At 37.3% G+C, this 18,463-nt stretch overlaps 1 protein-coding gene across 1 annotated transcript in view; it reads left to right on the top strand.

The window, feature by feature from the left end:
- Positions 1 to 18,463, top strand: part of FREM3 (FRAS1 related extracellular matrix 3) — a 112,916-nt gene that overhangs the window by 7,451 nt on the left and 87,002 nt on the right.

Below are 18,463 nucleotides of genomic sequence, written 5' to 3'. Positions count from 1 at the left end.
TTGCTGTACAGCAGAAACTAACACAATATTGTAAAGCAACTATACTCCACTAAATAAAATAAAAGAAAAAATGAAAATAAATAAATCTAAAAATCGATCATTAGATGTTGTTAGGCATTTTAGCCCCAGTACTGAATCTTAGTGACTACTTGATCTTAGAAGTGTAATATTCCTAGATGGGGTGAATGACCGGCCCACAGGAAAGCTTTCATTTAAAAACATGCCTATTTATGCTGCGCCTCTGTGCATGTACTCTGTCTTTAAAGTAGCATACTGGGCAGCAACTAGTTAACAGAAGGCACTTTCTTTACTCAGCCAAGGATGTACTGATTATGTGGTCAAGAGCAATCATTTTGCAGTAAGACAGGATAATTGCAGAAATTATGTCCATGTACCACTTGCCACTCTATAACCTTTTTCAGTATAAATCATTACTCATTCTCAGTAAATAACATGAATTTTCTGCCTGAATTATGTGCCATCAGTCAGGACTGTATTTACTGAAAAACAGTTTTCAATGAGTGGCAATATGGTATACAAAGTTTGAATCCCAATTGGCCCCCTGTGACCTTGAACAGGTTACCTTGTCCTTTCTGTGATTCATTTCCCTCATCTCTAAAATGATGGTCTTCATACCTCGTCCAAAGTGTCACGAGATAATGTATGTAAAGCACTTGACTCACGTTGTTGTTGTTTAGTCGCTAAGTCGTGTCCAACTCTTTGCAACCCCATGGACCATAGCCCACCAGACTCCTCTGTCCATGGGATTTCACAGGCAAAGACAATGGAGTGGGTTGCCATTTCCTTCTCCAAGGGATCTTCTCAACCCAGGGACTGAACTTGTATCTCCTTCTTGTCAGGCAGATTCTTTAGCACTGAGCCACCTGGGAAGGCCATACTTGGCTCACAGCAGATGCATAATAAAAGTTAGTTACCTTCTCTGTTTCAGATGAGACTGACTACAGTGGCAACCACTGATCCCTCCTCTCCATCTTTTCACTTAGAGTTTAACAGATCTTTCCTTCTTTCCCTAAGTTCTCAAAATTCAAAATTACTACAAAGAGGAGGATGAATTTAAGCCTTCTCAACTGATTCACTAAAGTAAAATGCTTGTAAGATTCAGATGGTTTATAATGGTTTTTTTTTTTTTTTTCTGTTTTTGAGGATGATATAAAAAGATGTACATCTAACTTGGACACTGTGCTTTCTGGGCAACATCGGAGACAAAAGCCAATCAGTGATGGTAATAATGTGAATTTTATGTAGCTACCATTGTTGAGTGCTTTTGTGGGCCAGTCACTACAACATAAAAAGCAAATGTTACTAGGCCCATTTTTACATGAAGACACTGAGGCTGAATAACTTGCCTGAAGTCATCTGGGTAATAAGCAGGTGAACTGGAATTAAACCCAGATCGCACAGATTCCAAAGCCAGGGCTTTTAACCACTAATGCTATGCTGCCTTTGTTTTGGGAAACTGAAGTCATGAGCAGAAGTCAGAGAACAGGGCAGACAGCACTGCCTAACCTGGCAAAGAAGCACCTTATAATAAATTCAAGTGGTCAGAATGGCCAAACACATTCCAGAACATTTGAGGACATGCCTGCTCATAGTTGGATCTTGAAACGTGTGCGTGTCCATAAGCTAATTAAATATTTTTTAATATTTATTTGCTTAATATTCATTTAATTCAGTGGATGCTTTTAATTGTTTTCTAAGTACTATACACAGAGCTAAAATCCATGTCTACCTATGTGGAGCATTCTTGGAATAGCTTACAAATTCTGATGAAAGACTCACTCTAAACTTTTTTGTATTTGCTATTTCCAAATTTTATGAATGTCTATCTTTACAATAGCCAAATTCATCATTTTTTTCTTTTTAAAATTTCCCCACTTAAGGTATTTCTCAAATGGAATGTTTAATGAAACTTGCACTGTGGTCTATTTTTTGTTTGTTCTATTTTATTGAAGTATAATTGATTTATAAGGCTGTATTAATTTCTACTGTACAGCAAAGTGATCCAGTTATATATATATATATATATATATATATATATATATATATATACACACACATATGTATATCCTTTTTTATTCTTTTCCATTATGGTTTATCCCAGGATATTGAGTATAGTTCTCTGTGCTATACAGAAGGTTCTTGTTGTTTATCTTTTTTATATGTAGTGCTGTATACCTGTTAATGCAAAGTTCCTCTTTTATTCCTCCCTGCTTCCCCTTTGGTAACCATAAGTTTGTTTTCCATGTCTGTGAGTCTGTTTCTGCTTTGTGGATAGGTTCATTTGTGTCATATTTTAGATTCCACCTAAAAATGATATCATATGGTATTTGTCTTTCTCTTTAAGACTTACTTCACTTAGTATGACAAACTCTACGTCCATGTATGTTGCTGCAAATGGCGTTATTTAATTCATTTTTATAGCTGAGTAGTACTCCATTGTATAAATACACTATATCTTCTTTATCCATTCCTATGTTGATGGACGTTTACGTTGCTTTCTTGGCTATTGTAAATAGTGCTACAGTGAACACAATGTGATCTATTGATAACTGTCTTTCCTAATGACATATAGCACTGGAAAGTACTGCTTCTGGTTATTTAAGGAATTTGGGGTGGACACTCTTCCAGGAATGTATTTTTCCCTACTGGGTTGGAAACAGACTTTGTTGTTCTTATTTGCGGAACCAACATTGGAGCCATTAGAAGATTGCGCCTTGCCTCCAGGACTATGCAGTAGGCCTGTCCATATAAGACCTTGCACCAGAGTCTTACAGGTGGAAGTACTGGCAAGATGACTCTAGAGTTGCAATTTATTGAAACCCCAAGACTAAAGGCAGGAAAACAGGAAGGCTTCCAGCTCATAGGCTCTGAAACCAGGCTACCTGGATTCAAATCCCAGCTTCACTGCTTAATGGCTGTGTAACATTGAGAAACTCTCTTTTGGTTTCCTCATCTGTGAACCAGAGATAATTATAGCAATTGCGTCATAGGATAACTGTGGGGATTTTTCCCTGGGACTTGGAAACGGCAAACCTGAAAGAACAACACTTGGACAGTCTCTGCAGGGACTGACAAGTTTATTTCTGTAGTCAAGCCTTTTTATAGGAGCAAGGAACAAAGAGCTTAGAGCATAGGGGCAGCAGAACACGTACAAGGCTAAGATATAATCAGTAAAAGATACTTCAAGGAACAGTGCATTCTTAACGACCTATGTGTTTATCCATGACCCATTTTCTCAAGCAATGTCTTTAATGTTTAATTGTTAAATCTTGGCACCGAGCATAGCCAAAGGCAGGAAATGTTCTTCAGCAATCAGTACATAATGCCTAGGTACTTCTGGCCCTTCGCCATTTTCCCATGGACCTTCTCCTTCAAGGCTATTTTGCACCGTGCCTCCCAACATATCCTCCTTTTGTTTTTAGTTTAAGCATGGCAGCTGATAGTTGGACCCCGTTGTAGGAGGCACAGAGTCTTGAGTAGAGACATCTGTATAGAATTGTGTAGTGCCATACCAGACAGGGTTCCTACTGTAACAATAGATATTAGACTAAGAATGCCAGCAATAATACATCCTATTATGGGCTTTGACCTCCTTAAGCCATATTTGAGCAAAACTGAGAGAAATACAGAGTTGGTCCATGGTTCTGTTAGGTTAACAGGAAGCCACAAATCAGATCTTTGCTTGACTATTGCAATGTTGACATTATGATATGAAATAGTATGGTTTAAACACGTATACAAGGCACATGCTGTACAGTTAACAATCTTAGCAGAAAGATCTATATCGAAGTTACCTACAATAAACATGTACAGGAGGTACACACAAGATTGGACATAACCTGTACTATCATATAAAAAGGTATAGTTTTGAGGGTTTTAAGGCTTTTGCAGTCCCATACACACTGGCAAAGCGCTCCAATGCAGCAGGAATCTTCCACACATGCTATTGTTCAGGTCCTACGGTAGGGGTTCAGATGTTAACGTTTTCTCTTCAGCTTCTCTACGGTCATTGACGAGACCATTTGCGTCAGCTGCGTCACCTGTCGGGGGAGTCTGGTCTCGGGGTCCTTCTCAGTAACAGACATGGAGAAGTGGAACCCAGATTTCTTCTCCATCTGCGACGACAAGACCGTAACCTCTGCCTAGGAGTCGTAAGATTCCTGGCAACCATTGATTAAACTGTTTATACCATATTGGGTGTGTTGGCTTCTAACAGTTTCTTACTGTTTTCCTCTGCAAAATGTCTGTCTGCACGAGTATCAGAACTATCTTTTAGTAAATTTTAAAAATTTAAGGAATAAAGAGTTAAAGATAATAACAATTGAGGGTTCATAGGATAAGAAGTGTATCTTATATACATAAGATATATATTATGTATTCCATAATATTCCCCCTTTCTGTTTTAATAAATGAGTTTTAAGAGTACGATGGGCTCTTTCGATAATTGCTTGACCCTGGGGATTGTAGGGTATCCCCGTGACGTGTGTTATATTCCATTCCATTAGAAATGAATGAAATGAGTGAGAGGTAAATGTAGGCCCATTATCTGTTTTTAAGACCGAAGGTATTCTCATAACAGGGAAGGTGAGTAAAAGTGCGGAAATGGCGTGTTTACTGGATTCTGAAGAGATAGGCACTGTCCATATAAAACCTGAAAATGTGTCAACTGAGACAAAAAGCAAAGAAAACTTTCCCAAGGAGCAATGAGTGAAGTCAAAGGGAGTTAGGCTGTTGCCCATGAAGATTAGCTCTTGAAACTGTGGTACGTAAGTGCAGAGGAGCGCAGACGTCACAGGATTTAATAATATGTCTCGCTTCAGTGAGGGGAATATGGTATTTAGAGTGCAATCTTTTAGCATTGGTATGAAGATTAGCGTGTTCGTCCATAGCAGACGTAAAGACAGGAGCTATGAACCTATCAACAGCATCATTTCTTGCTGCCAGGGGGCCAGGCAAACCTGAATGAGCACGTATATGTGCAATGAAGAAAGGTTCCTTATGTGATCGAATTAAGGCTTGAGTTTTTGACAAGAGAGTATATAATTCTTCATCTAGGTTGTATAAAAAGGCGGTAACAAAATCGGGGAAAAGGGAAGCAAGGTATTTGGAATCAGTATGTACATTGAAGGATAATGGTTAAAGAGACAAAAGAGCATATAAAGCATACAATTCAACCCTTTGTACTGAAGAATAGGTAATGGGTAATTTCTCTTTGATATCAGGGCCAACGATCCCAGCTATGCCTTTCTTGTTGCCATCAATGAAATAGGTAGGTGCATTTGAAATAGGCTGGGAGGCAATAATATTAGTTACTATAAATTTAGTGAATTGTAGGAAGTTCCATAATTTTCCTTTTGGCAAATGGAATGAGATAACATTCTGAAAATCACTTAATGCTATTTGCATGGTTATGTTATACTGTAAGGCAATTTGTAGTTCCTTTTTTGTCAAGAGAACATGTATTGCATATGGATGAAATCCAGTTAAGGTTTGTATATGGTTCCGTCCTGATACAATTAGTTGCCCTATTTTCTCAATGTATGATATGATTTTTTTTTTGATTGTTTAGTATGTAGATATACCCATTCTATCAGGTTGTTTTGAGCTATGATTGCAGTAGGTGAATGTTTGGTGGGAAATATATATACATAGACTGTTTGGGCATGGTCCAGCCGAGTTGAGAAAGATGGTTGAATGTGTTTTTCAACAAATTTTAATTCTTCTTTCGCTTCTTTTGTTAGCTGTCTAGGACTATTAGGGTCAGGAGGTCCCTCTAAAATTTTAAATAAATTTTGTAATGCATAGGTGGGAATGCCAATAGATGGCCAAAGCCAATTAATATCTCCTATCAATTTTTGAAAATCATTTAATGTGCATAGAGAATGCACAGAGATTTGAGTTTTTTGAGGTTTTATCTTAGACTCTTCCATAACATGTCCCAAGTAATTAAAGGGTGCTTTCAATTGAATTTTATCTGGCGCAACAAGTAAGCCATGATTTTGAAGAGTGGTAGTGACTTCGTCATATAACTGTTGTAAACAAAGTTCAGATTCCATGGACAGGAGTATATCATCCATATAATGAATTATGAAAGCAGTAGGATATTTATCTCTAACAGGTTGTAATAAAACAGATATGAGATATTGGCAAATGGTAGGAGAGTTCATCATTCCCTGAGGTAGCACCTTCCATTGAAATCTTTTAACAGAAGTCATGTGATTTATAGAAGGAACTGAAAAAGCAAAACGTTTTCTATCTTTAGGATGCAAGGGTATAGTAAAAAAGCAGTCTTGTAAATCAATAATAATTATAGATTAGTCTTTCGGTACCATGGAAGGGGAGGGCAATCCAGGTTGTAATGGCCCCATAGGAATTATATTTTATTAACATTTCTTAGATCTATCTATATTTGCCATTTTTCTGATTTCTTTTTTATTATAAAAATGAGAGAGTTCTATGGGGAAAATGAAGGCTCTATATGATTCTTTTGTAATTGCTCATCTATTAGTTGTGTGAGAGTTGTCAACTTTTCTTTAGTTAGGGGCCATTGAGGTGTTCATATTGGGGCATTAGATTCCCAGTCGAGAGGCAATAGTGTTAACTCAATGGCCCCCACTAAAAGGGCTCATTTAGAGAGATTGTGGCTTTCGTTTGTTCAAGAAAATCCCTTCCCCATAAATTAATATGGATATGGCTATATATGTTTGATATAAGCTACAATTTGATTAGGACCATAAGCTTGTAAATAGAATGTATTGACGAAAGTTTGTGTAGCATTAGCCTTATTTATTTCCAATAGTCTGGAAGGAGTCATAGTCTTACCCCATTCAAGGGGTCATTCTTCAGTTCTGATAATGGAAATGTTGGTTCCTGTATCCAACATATCTGTGAACTTTTTTCTTTGTATCTTTAGAGTAAGCATAGGTTTTTGATGTTCCTTTAATAAGGTAGATAGTGCGGCAGTAAGATTGGTGCTATCAAAACCTCCCTGCCTAATTTTATCAGATGCCTTCATTGGTTTGACATATCGCAAAAGTAATAATTGTGCAAAGCGTTCCCCTTTTTGTAGATATACATTTCCTAATTTTATGACATCCATCATGACATGTATCTCTCCTTCATAATCTTCATCCACAACTCCAGTCAATAGTACTAAACCTTTCATTATACAGCTATTATGTCCTAAAATTAGTCTAACTGTTCCAGGTGGGATCAGACCATAATATCCAGTGGGGATTTTATGAGGATTGTATAATTCTATTAATTCCATATCATAAGGACTAGGTATATCAATGCAAACACTCTTAGAGGTAGCTGCTTGCAGTGTCATAATGTTGGGTCCTCCTTTTGTAGTGGGGCTAGAGGATAGCCCCTTTATTAGTTTCCCTGTTTTTGTTGTGCCTCTGGTGTCAATGCATTTCCATCCTTTTTGAATTTGGAATGACATTTATTATGGAATCCCCTTTTACATTTTGGCAAACTCTTGGGGGTCTTTTTTTTTTATAAGTATTATTATTTTTAGCTGTCTGCATTAGCACGTGGCATTGTTTTTTCATATGGTTGGCCTTCTCGCAGTTAAAACATTTAGCATTGGCAGCCTTTTGCACATTAAAAGTTTCTAGTGTTGCTAATTTTTCTCTATGGGACATAGATCTGATATCTCTATAAGCTTTCAAATACTCCATAAAAGAACCAGTTTCTCGAATTGGTCTAAGCACGGATTGACATTCCTCATTAGCATTTTCAAAGACAAGTTGTTTTAAAATAATATTTTGTAAGGTTTCATCTCTGATAGATTTTTCGATGGCATCCTTTAATTTTTCTATAAATTGGGAATATTCTTCCTCATGTCCTTGGGTAATCTTGACAAATGAACCATCAGAGTTAACATTATCAACCTTTGCCCATGCTATGCAAGAAATTTCTTTAATGAAATACAACATTTGAGGGGTAAGATTAGCTAATTGCGCAGTCATATCGGCCATGGCTCTCATTCCAGTAAGTATATCATAGGTTAAATTTGCAGGGTTACCGTGAGATTGCTGATCAATCATCATTTGTTGGGCCTCATCATTAACCCATATTTGCCACTGAAGTAATTGTTGAGGATTTAGAACCATCTTTGTTATTTGAAAAAAATCATATGGCATCCAATGATCAGCCCATCCTCTGAGGAATTCTACACAGTAAGGAGAAGTATAGAGTGCATGCTTTCTTAAAGCTAGACAACATACCGAAATCTAAACCAGCCCAAGCATTCTGGCCTTGGGCAGGCTGATTAAACTGTATTGGGAAAGCACAAGCAGGCATCTCCCAAGGAGGAGTGAAATGATTAGTATGAGCAAAGTTAGCAACTGCTGTTACAGGCAGAGCAGAAGGAAAAACTTCAGATTTGGGCTGTTTGCTGAATGAAATGACCTCCATTCTAAGTGGCTTCAGTTTTGACACATCCTGAGCGACTGATCTGATCTGATCTGATCTGTATACATATGTCTCCAAGCTGTTTTTCCAAGGATTGTGTCTGATTGAGCATAACATTCTTATATTTCAAAGTACCTTGCATATCTTGTTCCTTAAGCTCATATTCATATAAAGACTGAACAGTCTCTACTTCCAAATCAACATTATGCCCTTCAATTTGTTCTATGACAGCCCGTATGAGTGACCATGTAACCCTTGCCGATATGCTCGCAAAACATTATTCTTAACCCTTTTCTATATGTCTAGATTGACTGTCCCCTCCTCTGGGAACCACGGATTATGTTCCAGTAAAATATGATAGCAGTCGTTCAACTGATCTCTTGAAATATTAATACCATTTTGTTTCAGAAAGTGATGCATTATAGAAATGAAAGGAATCTTACTGCTATGTTGTCCCATCCTGCTTACCTCTTTCTGTAGGGCTCGCCGCTTTGTTCAGTCTTCCTATCAAGTCCCTGTTTCGGGTGCCACTTGTGGGGATTTTTCCCTGGGACTTGGAAACGGTGAACCTGAAAGAACAACACTTGGACAGTCTCTGCAAGGACTGACAAGTTTATTTCTGTAGTCAAGCCTTTTTATAGGAGCAAGGAACAAAGAGCTTAGAGCATATGGGCAGCAGAACATGTACAAGGCTAAGATATAATCAGTAAAAGATACTTCAAGGAACAGTGCATTCTTAATGACCCATTAAATGGGTGTTTATCCATGACCCATTTTCTCAAGCAACGTCTTTAATGTTTAATTGTTAAATCTTGGTGCTGAGCATAGCCAAAGGCAGGAAATGTTCTTCAGCAATCAGTACATAATGCCTGGGTACTTCTGGTCCTTTGCCATTTTCCCATGGACCTTCTCCTTCAAGGCTATTTTGCACTGTGCCTCCCAACATATCCTCCTTTTGTTTTTAGTTTAAGCATGGCAGCTGCTAGTTGGACTCCATCGTAGGAGGCACGGAGTCTTGAGTAGAGTCATCTGTATAGAATTGTGTAGTGCCATACCAGATAGGGTTCCTACTGTAACAATAGATATTAGACTAAGAATGCCAGCAATAATCCATCCTATTATGGGCTTTGACCTCCTTAAGCCATATTTGAGCAAAACTGAGAGAAATACAGAGTTGGTCCATGGTTCTGTTAGGTTAACAGGAAGCCACAAATCAGATCTTTGCTTGACTATTGCAATGTTGACATAATGATATGAAATAGTATGGTTTAAACATGTATACAAGGCACATGCTGTACAGTTAACAATCTTAGCAGAGAGATCTATATCGAAGTTACCTACAATAAACATGTACAGGAGGTACACACAAGATTGGACATAACCTGTACTATCATATAAAAAGGTATAGTTTTGAGGGTTTTAAGGCTTTTGCAGTCCCATACACACTGGCAAAGCGCTCCAATGCAGCAGGAATCTTCCACACATGCTATTGTTCAGGTCCTACGGTAGGGGTTCAGATGTTAACGTTTTCTCTTCAGCTTCTCTACGGTCATTGACGAGACCATTTGCGTCAGCTGCGTCACCTGTCGGGGGAGTCTAGTCTCGGGGTCCTTCTCAGTAACAGACATGGAGAAGTGGAACCCAGATTTCTTCTCCATCTGCGACGACAAGACCGTAACCTCTGCCTAGGAGTCGTAAGATTCCTGGCAACCATTGATTAAACTGTTTATACCATATTGGGTGTGTTGGCTTCTAACAGTTTCTTACTGTTTTCCTCTGCAAAATGTCTGTCTGCATGAGTATCAGAAGTATCTTTTAGTAAATTTTAAAAATTTAAGGAATAAAGAGTTAAAGATAATAACAATTGAGGGTTCATAGGATAAGAAGTGTATCTTATATACATAAGATATATATTATGTATTCCATAATATTCCCCCTTTCTGTTTTAATAAATGAGTTTTAAGAGTACGATGGGCTCTTTCGATAATTGCTTGACCCTGGGGATTGTAGGGTATCCCCGTGATGTGTGTTATATTCCATTCCATTAGAAATGAATGAAATAAGTGAGAGGTAAATGTAGGCCCATTATCTGTTTTTAAAACCGAAGGTATTCTCATAACAGGGAAGATGAGTAAAAGTGCGGAAATGGCGTGTTTACTGGATTCTGAAGAGATAGGCATTGCCCATATAAAACCTGAAAATGTGTCAACTGAGACAAAAAGCAAAGAAAACTTTCCCAAGGAGCAATGAGTGAAGTCAAAGGGAGTTAGGCTGTTGCCCATGAGGATTAGCTCTTGAAACTGTGGTACGTAAGTGCAGAGGAGCGCAGACGTCACAGGATTTAATGATATGTCTCGCTTCAGTGAGGGGAATATGGCATTTAGAGTGCAATCTTTTAGCATTGGTATGAAGATCAGTGTGTTCATCCATAGCAGACGTAAAGACAGGAGCTATGAACCTATCAACAGCATCATTTCTTGCTGCCAGGGGGCCAGGCAAACCTGAATGAGCACGTATATGTGCAATGAAGAAAGGTTCCTTATGTGATCGAATTAAGGCTTGAGTTTTTGACAAGAGAGTATATAATTCTTCATCTAGGTTGTATAAAAAGGCGGTAACAAAATCGGGGAAAAGGGAAGCAAGGTATTTGGAATCAGTATGTACATTGAAGGATAATGGTTGAAGAGACAAAAGAGCATATAAAGCATACAATTCAACCCTTTGTACTGAAGAATAGGTAATGGGTAATTTCTCTTTGATATCAGGGCCAACGATCCCAGCTATGCCTTTCTTGTTGCCATCAATGAAATAGGTAGGTGCATTTGAAATAGGCTGGGAGGCAATAATATTAGTTACTATAAATTTAGTGAATTGTAGGAAGTTCCATAATTTTCCTTTTGGCAAATGGAATGGATAACATTCTGAAAATCACTTAATGTTATTTGCATGGTTATGTTATACTGTAAGGCAATTTGTAGTTCCTTTTTTGTCAAGGGAACATGTATTGCATATGGATGAAATCCAGTTAAGGTTTGTATATGGTTCCGTCCTGATACAATTAGTTGCCCTATTTTCTCAATGTATAATATGATTTTTTTTGGATTGTTTAGTATGTAGATATACCCATTCTATCAGGTTGTTTTGAGCTATGATTGCAGTAGGTGAATGTTTGGTGGGAAATATATATACATAGACTGGTTGGGCATGGTCCAGCCGAGTTGAGAAAGATAGTTGAATGTGTTTTTCAACAAATTTTAATTCTTCTTTCGCTTCTTTTGTTAGCTGTCTAGGACTATTAGGGTTAGGAGGTCCCTCTAAAATTTTAAATAAATTTTGTAATGCATAGGTGGGAATGCCAATAGATGGCCAAAGCCAATTAATATCTCCTATCAATTTTTGAAAATCACTTAATGTGCATAGAGAATGCACAGAGATTTGAGTTTTTTGAGGTTTTATCTTAGACTCTTCCATAACATGTCCCAAGTAATTAAAGGGTGCTTTCAATTGAATTTTATCTGGCGCAACAAGTAAGCCATGATTTTGAAGAGTGGTAGTGACTTCGTCATATAACTGTTGTAAACAAAGTTCAGATTCCATGGACAGGAGTATATCATCCATATAATGAATTATGAAAGCAGTAGGATATTTATCTCTAACAGGTTGTAATAAAACAGATAAGGGATATTGGCAAATGGTAGGAGAGTTCATCATTCCCTGAGGTAGCACCTTCCATTGAAATCTTTTAACAGAAGTCATGTGATTTATAGAAGGAACTGAAAAAGCAAAACGTTTTCTATCTTTAGGATGCAAGGGTATAGTAAAAAAGCAGTCTTGTAAATCAATAATAATTATAGATTAGTCTTTCGGTACCATGGAAGGGGAGGGCAATCCAGGTTGTAATGGCCCCATAGGAATTATATTTTATTAACATTTCTTAGATCTATCTATATTTGCCATTTTTCTGATTTCTTTTTTATTATAAAAATGAGAGAGTTCTATGGGGAAAATGAAGGCTCTATATGATTCTTTTGTAATTGCTCATCTATTAGTTGTGTGAGAGTTGTCAACTTTTCTTTAGTTAGGGGCCATTGAGGTGTTCATATTGGGGCATTAGATTCCCAGTCGAGAGGCAATAGTGTTAACTCAATGGCCCCCACTAAAAGGGCTCATTTAGAGAGATTGTGGCTTTCGTTTGTTCAAGAAAATCCCTTCCCCATAAATTAATATGGATATTGGCTATATATGTTTGATATAAGCTACAATTTGATTAGGACCATAAGCTTGTAAATAGAATGTATTGACGAAAGTTTGTGTAGCATTAGCCTTATTTATTTCCAATAGTCTGGAAGGAGTCATAGTCTTACCCCATTCAAGGGGTCATTCTTCAGTTCTGATAATGGAAATGTTGGTTCCTGTATCCAACATATCTGTGAACTTTTTTCTTTGCATCTTTAGAGTAAGCATAGGTTTTTGATGTTCCTTTAATAAGGTAGATAGTGCGGCAGTAAGATTGGTGCTATCAAAACCTCCCTGCCTAATTTTATCAGATGCCTTCATTGGTTTGACATATCGCAAAAGTAATAATTGTGCAAAGCGTTCCCCTTTTTGTAGATATACATTTCCTAATTTTATGACATCCATCATGACATGTATCTCTCCTTCATAATCTTCATCCACAACTCCAGTCAATAGTACTAAACCTTTCATTATACAGCTATTATGTCCTAAAATTAGTCTAACTGTTCCAGGTGGGATCGGACCATAATATCCTGTGGGGATTTTATGAGGATTGTATAATTCTATTAATTCCATATCATAAGGACTAGGTATATCAATGCAAACACTCTTAGAGGTAGCTGCTTGCAGTGTCATAATGTTGGGTCCTCCTTTTGTAGTGGGGCTAGAGGATAGCCCCTTTATTAGTTTCCCTGTTTTTGTTGTGCCTCTGGTGTCAATGCATTTCCATCCTTATCGAATTTGGAATGACATTTATTCAACCAATGGAATCCCCTTTTACATTTTGGCAAACTCTTGGGGGTCTTTTTTTCAGAAGTATTATTATTTTTAGCTGTCTGCATTAGCATGTGGCATTGTTTTTTCATATGGTTGGCCTTCTCGCAGTTAAAACATTTAGCATTGGCAGCCTTTTGCACATTAAACGTTTCTAGTGTCGCTAATTTTGCTCTATGGGACACAGATCTGATATCTCTATAAGCTTTCAAATACTCCATAAGAGAACCGGTTTCTCGAATTGGTCTAAGCACGGATTGACATTCCTCATTAGCATTTTCAAAGACAAGTTGTTTTAAAATAATATTTTGTAAAGTTTCATCTCTGATAGATTTTTCAATGGCATCCTTTAATTTTTCTATAAATTGGGAATATTCTTCCTCATGTCCTTGGGTAATCTTGACAAATGAACCATCAGAGTTAATATTATCAACCTTTGCCCATGCTCTGCAAGAAATTTCTTTAATGAAATACATTTGAGGGGTAAGACTAGCTAATTGCGCAGTCATATCGGCCATGGCTCTCATTCCAGTAAGTATATCATAGGTTAAATTTGCAGGGTTACCATGAGATTGCTGATCAATCATCATTTGTTGGGCCTCATCATTAACCCATATTTGCCACTGAAGTAATTGTTGAGGATTTAGAACCATCTTTGTTATTTGAAAAAAATCATATGGCATCCAATGATCAGCCCATCCTCTGAGGAATTCTACACAGTAAGGAGAAGTATAGAGTGCATGCTTTCTTAAAGCTAGACAACATACCGAAATCTAAACCAGCCCAAGCATTCTGGCCTTGGGCAGGCTGATTAAACTGTATTGGGAAAGCACAAGCAGGCATCTCCCAAGGAGGAGTGAAATGATTAGTATGAGCAAAGTTAGCAACTGCTGTTACAGGCAGAGCAGAAGGAAAAACTTCAGATTTGGGCTGTTTGCTGAATGAAATGACCTCCATTCTAAGTGGCTTCAGTTTTGACACATCCTGAGCGACTGATCTGATCTGATCTGATCTGTATACATATGTCTCCAAGCTGTTTTTCCAAGGATTGTGTCTGATTGAGCATAACATTCTTATATTTCAAAGTACCTTGCATATCTTGTTCCTTAAGCTCATATTCATATAAAGACTGAACAGTCTCTACTTCCAAATCAACATTATGCCCTTCAATTTGTTCTATGACAGCCCGTATGAGTGACCATGTAACCCTTGCCGATATGCTCGCAAAACATTATTCTTAACCCTTTTCTATATGTCTAGATTGACTGTCCCCTCCTCTGGGAACCACGGATTATGTTCCAGTAAAATATGATAGCAGTCGTTCAACTGATCTCTTGAAATATTAATACCATTTTGTTTCAGAAAGTGATGCATTATAGAAATGAAAGGAATCTTACTGCTATGTTGTCCCATCCTGCTTACCTCTTTCTGTAGGGCTCGCCGCTTTGTTCAGTCTTCCTATCAAGTCCCTGTTTCGGGTGCCACTTGTGGGGATTTTTCCCTGGGACTTGGAAACGGTGAACCTGAAAGAACAACACTTGGACAGTCTCTGCAAGGACTGACAAGTTTATTTCTGTAGTCAAGCCTTTTTATAGGAGCAAGGAACAAAGAGCTTAGAGCATACGGGCAGCAGAACATGTACAAGGCTAAGATATAATCAGTAAAAGATACTTCAAGGAACAGTGCATTCTTAATGACCCATTAAATGGGTGTTTATCCATGACCCATTTTCTCAAGCAATGTCTTTAATGTTTAATTGTTAAATCTTGGTGCTGAGCATAGCCAAAGGCAGGAAATGTTCTTCAGCAATCAGTACATAATGCCTGGGTACTTCTGGCCCTTCGCTATTTTCCCACAGACCTTCTCCTTCAAGGCTATTTTGCACTGTGCCTCCCAACAATAACTATGAGGATATTATTTGTTTCCTATTGCTCCTATAACAAATTATCATAAAATTAGTGGCTTAAAGCAATGCAAATTTATCATCTTATAGTTCAGCAGGTCAGAAATCTAACATGGCTTTTACTGGGCTAAAATCAGGGTTTGGATAAAGATGTATTTCTTTATGGAGATTCTAGGGGAGAATCCATTTCCTTGCCCTTTATAGCTTCTAAAGGCTGTTCTCTTCTTCCAACTTTGAAGCTGGAAGCAGCTGGGTCTTTCTCAAGGTGCTTCACAGTGACTTTCTGCCTCGCTCTTTCACTTGCAAGAACGCTTGTGATTTACATTGATTCCACTTGTGTAATTCAGCCAACTTTCCCTCATCTCAAAATTCTGAATTTAATCATATCCTCAAAGTTCTTGTTGCCATGTAGTATAACTTATTCACAGAGTCCAGAGACTAAGCTATGGACATTATTGTGCTAGGGTGCTTCAGTTGTGTCTGACATTTTTTGACCCTATGGACAGTAACCTGCCAGGCTCCACTGTCCATGTGATTCTCCAGGCAAGAATACTGGAGTGGGTTGCCATGCCCTCCTCCAGGGAATCTTCCCAACCCAGGGATGGAACCCACATCTCGTGTCTCCTACATTGGCAGGTGGGTTCTTTGCCACTTGCGCCACCTGGGAAGCCCAGGCATCTTTAGAGGATCATTATTCTGCCTACCACAAGCATTCAGGGAATCAACACACATCAGGCACTTAAGAACCCCTGGCACATAGCAAGCACTCAATAATTATCATCTTTAGAATTATCTTTAGAAATACAAATTTTGTATTTTTCTTCTAGATAAAGAGAATTTTAATCATTTATTCCTAGAAATCTATAATTAGATCACTTGATTATAGATGGTCAAATTTTATGCTATTAGGGTAAATTTCTTTATTGGGGTGCTGCCTGCAAAACTTGGTTTTTTATCTCTTTTTCTCTGGCCACTTCTAAACTGATTTCATATTTGGAAGTTCGCTAAGTGGCCAAGGCAAAAGAGGAAGGAACTTAAATCCACCGTTCTTGTCTTTTCCACTACACGCTAAGCTGCTTTACACGGGAATATCATGCCTGTTCTCACCTTGTTTTCCCTCTCAGTTGTGCCTTTCCCCTTCTGCTCTGCTCCAAAAATAATATAAGGCCTAGTATTATTATTCCCTAATAAATTTGAATTTTCTTTTTTTCTTTCCTTTCACGTACTTATGAACATAACTATACTTGTGTACACAGATAAACTGGGAAGTCAAACAAAAAAATTTTTACAATGTACCTAACTTGTAGATTCTATCAATTTCTGAAGTTTTGAATTATCCAACCTAAGATTATTTCAGTATAAAATCACCATCTACTTTGTAACATCGATGGGAAATTTCATTATGTTCAAGGTTATCCTGAAAGCCACTGGTAAATGGGAAACACATTTTAGATTTCTAAAGCTCTGAACTGTGCCAATTAAGCAAAGTGTCAAGTTCATTTATCATCCTCTCCCAAAGTTACTATATTCACAGATTTATGTTGAAGTTTTGCATAACTCTGCTATACATAATGATGAATGGTCTTTTCCACTTACCATAGAATAATATTACCTTAAATTTATATATGACTTAATATTTCTACACTTCCCAGGCAGCTCAGTGGTAAAGAATTTGTCTTCCAAGCAGGAGATGCAGGTTCGATCCATGGGTCAGGAAGATTCGCTGGAGAAGGAAATGGCAACCCACTCCAGTATTCTTGCATGGAAAACCCCATGGACAGAGGAGCCTGGCAGGCTACAGACCATGGGGTCACAAAAGAGCTAGACACAACTTAGTTACTAAACCACAACAATAATATTTCTACAGAGTGTTTCACAAATGTTATTCCATTTGATCCTCACCACAGCCTGTGAGATGGGAATTGTTATTTCAAATTTTAAGATGAGGAAATGAGCTTGAGGAGTTAAAGGATTCAGAGAAAGAAACCATCAAAGGAACCAAGTCAATTCTTCCTAATAAGTCAAACTGAATAGCTATATGGCAGTGAGGCAATTTTAGTTTGAGGATATACTGTGAATATTTAATTGTGTTCATAAGACCAAAAACAGATTATTTCATTTTTCTCTTATTCAGTATTTAAAGCCAATTTGACCAACACTATGCATTTTAATATTTGAATTTGACATGATACTTGTCTCATGGTTCATGTGAGTACTAATTTTCTGTTTCAATGAGCTGACTTTTTCAAGTGAGTGTGAAAATAAAATACATAATAACAAATAAAAAGGGCTTTGGGGAACAATAATAGAACTAATCATAAATCCAGTATATCTGTCTAACATGCAATTAAGCTAACATCACATTTATTTACAACTTTAACCTCTCTAAAATCCACTGAAAAATTTGAAAGCAAGGCAGAAATGTCACTGAGTAGTCAAATTATCAAAATCTTTACCCTGAAATTTTCACACCTGATTCAAAGAAGCCTTTACTTAGAGTCTGTTTACTCTTATTTCCCAAACAAGTGTAATTTTATTTTAAATAAAAGCAGCAGGAAAAAGTGAGTAGCAGTTAAAAGCAGAAAAAGCTACAGAATTCAGAAGATATAGGTTAAAATAAGCAGATAAAGAACTCAAATCCATGAGAATTCAAAAGGCAATGAAACAACGGGATATGACCCAGGGATTGAACCCGGGTCTCCCGCATTGTAGGCAGATGCTTTACCATCTGAGCTACCAGGGAAGCCCAATGCATATCTAGAGCTACTTATAATACACATAGCAGAAGTCAGAACTGCAGTAAGACAAAAAAACATTTTGCAGGACTTCAAGATGATGTCATAATAAATCTATATTTATCATTAAATGAAGAAACCCCAGAGGAAAATAGTGTAAAGTCATAAAGGATGTTACATTTTCATATAAAATACATTTATATACTACATAACCATGAAAATGTCTAAAACATAGATAGAAGATGTTAAAATGGTTTACAATGGTAATGATGGATTGTAAGTTGTTTTTATTTTCTTTTGATTTTTCCTTACATTTTCCTGGGTAAATGCTTTTTCAATGACCATGATTATTATCTGAAAAATTCAGTTTCCA

Source organism: Bos indicus x Bos taurus, chromosome 17 (assembly GCF_003369695.1).
Source record: "Bos indicus x Bos taurus breed Angus x Brahman F1 hybrid chromosome 17, Bos_hybrid_MaternalHap_v2.0, whole genome shotgun sequence".
Classification (NCBI taxonomy): domain Eukaryota; kingdom Metazoa; phylum Chordata; class Mammalia; order Artiodactyla; family Bovidae; genus Bos; species Bos indicus x Bos taurus.
Note: the sequence above shows the minus strand (reverse complement) of the source record. Positions and strands in the feature narration are given on the sequence as shown.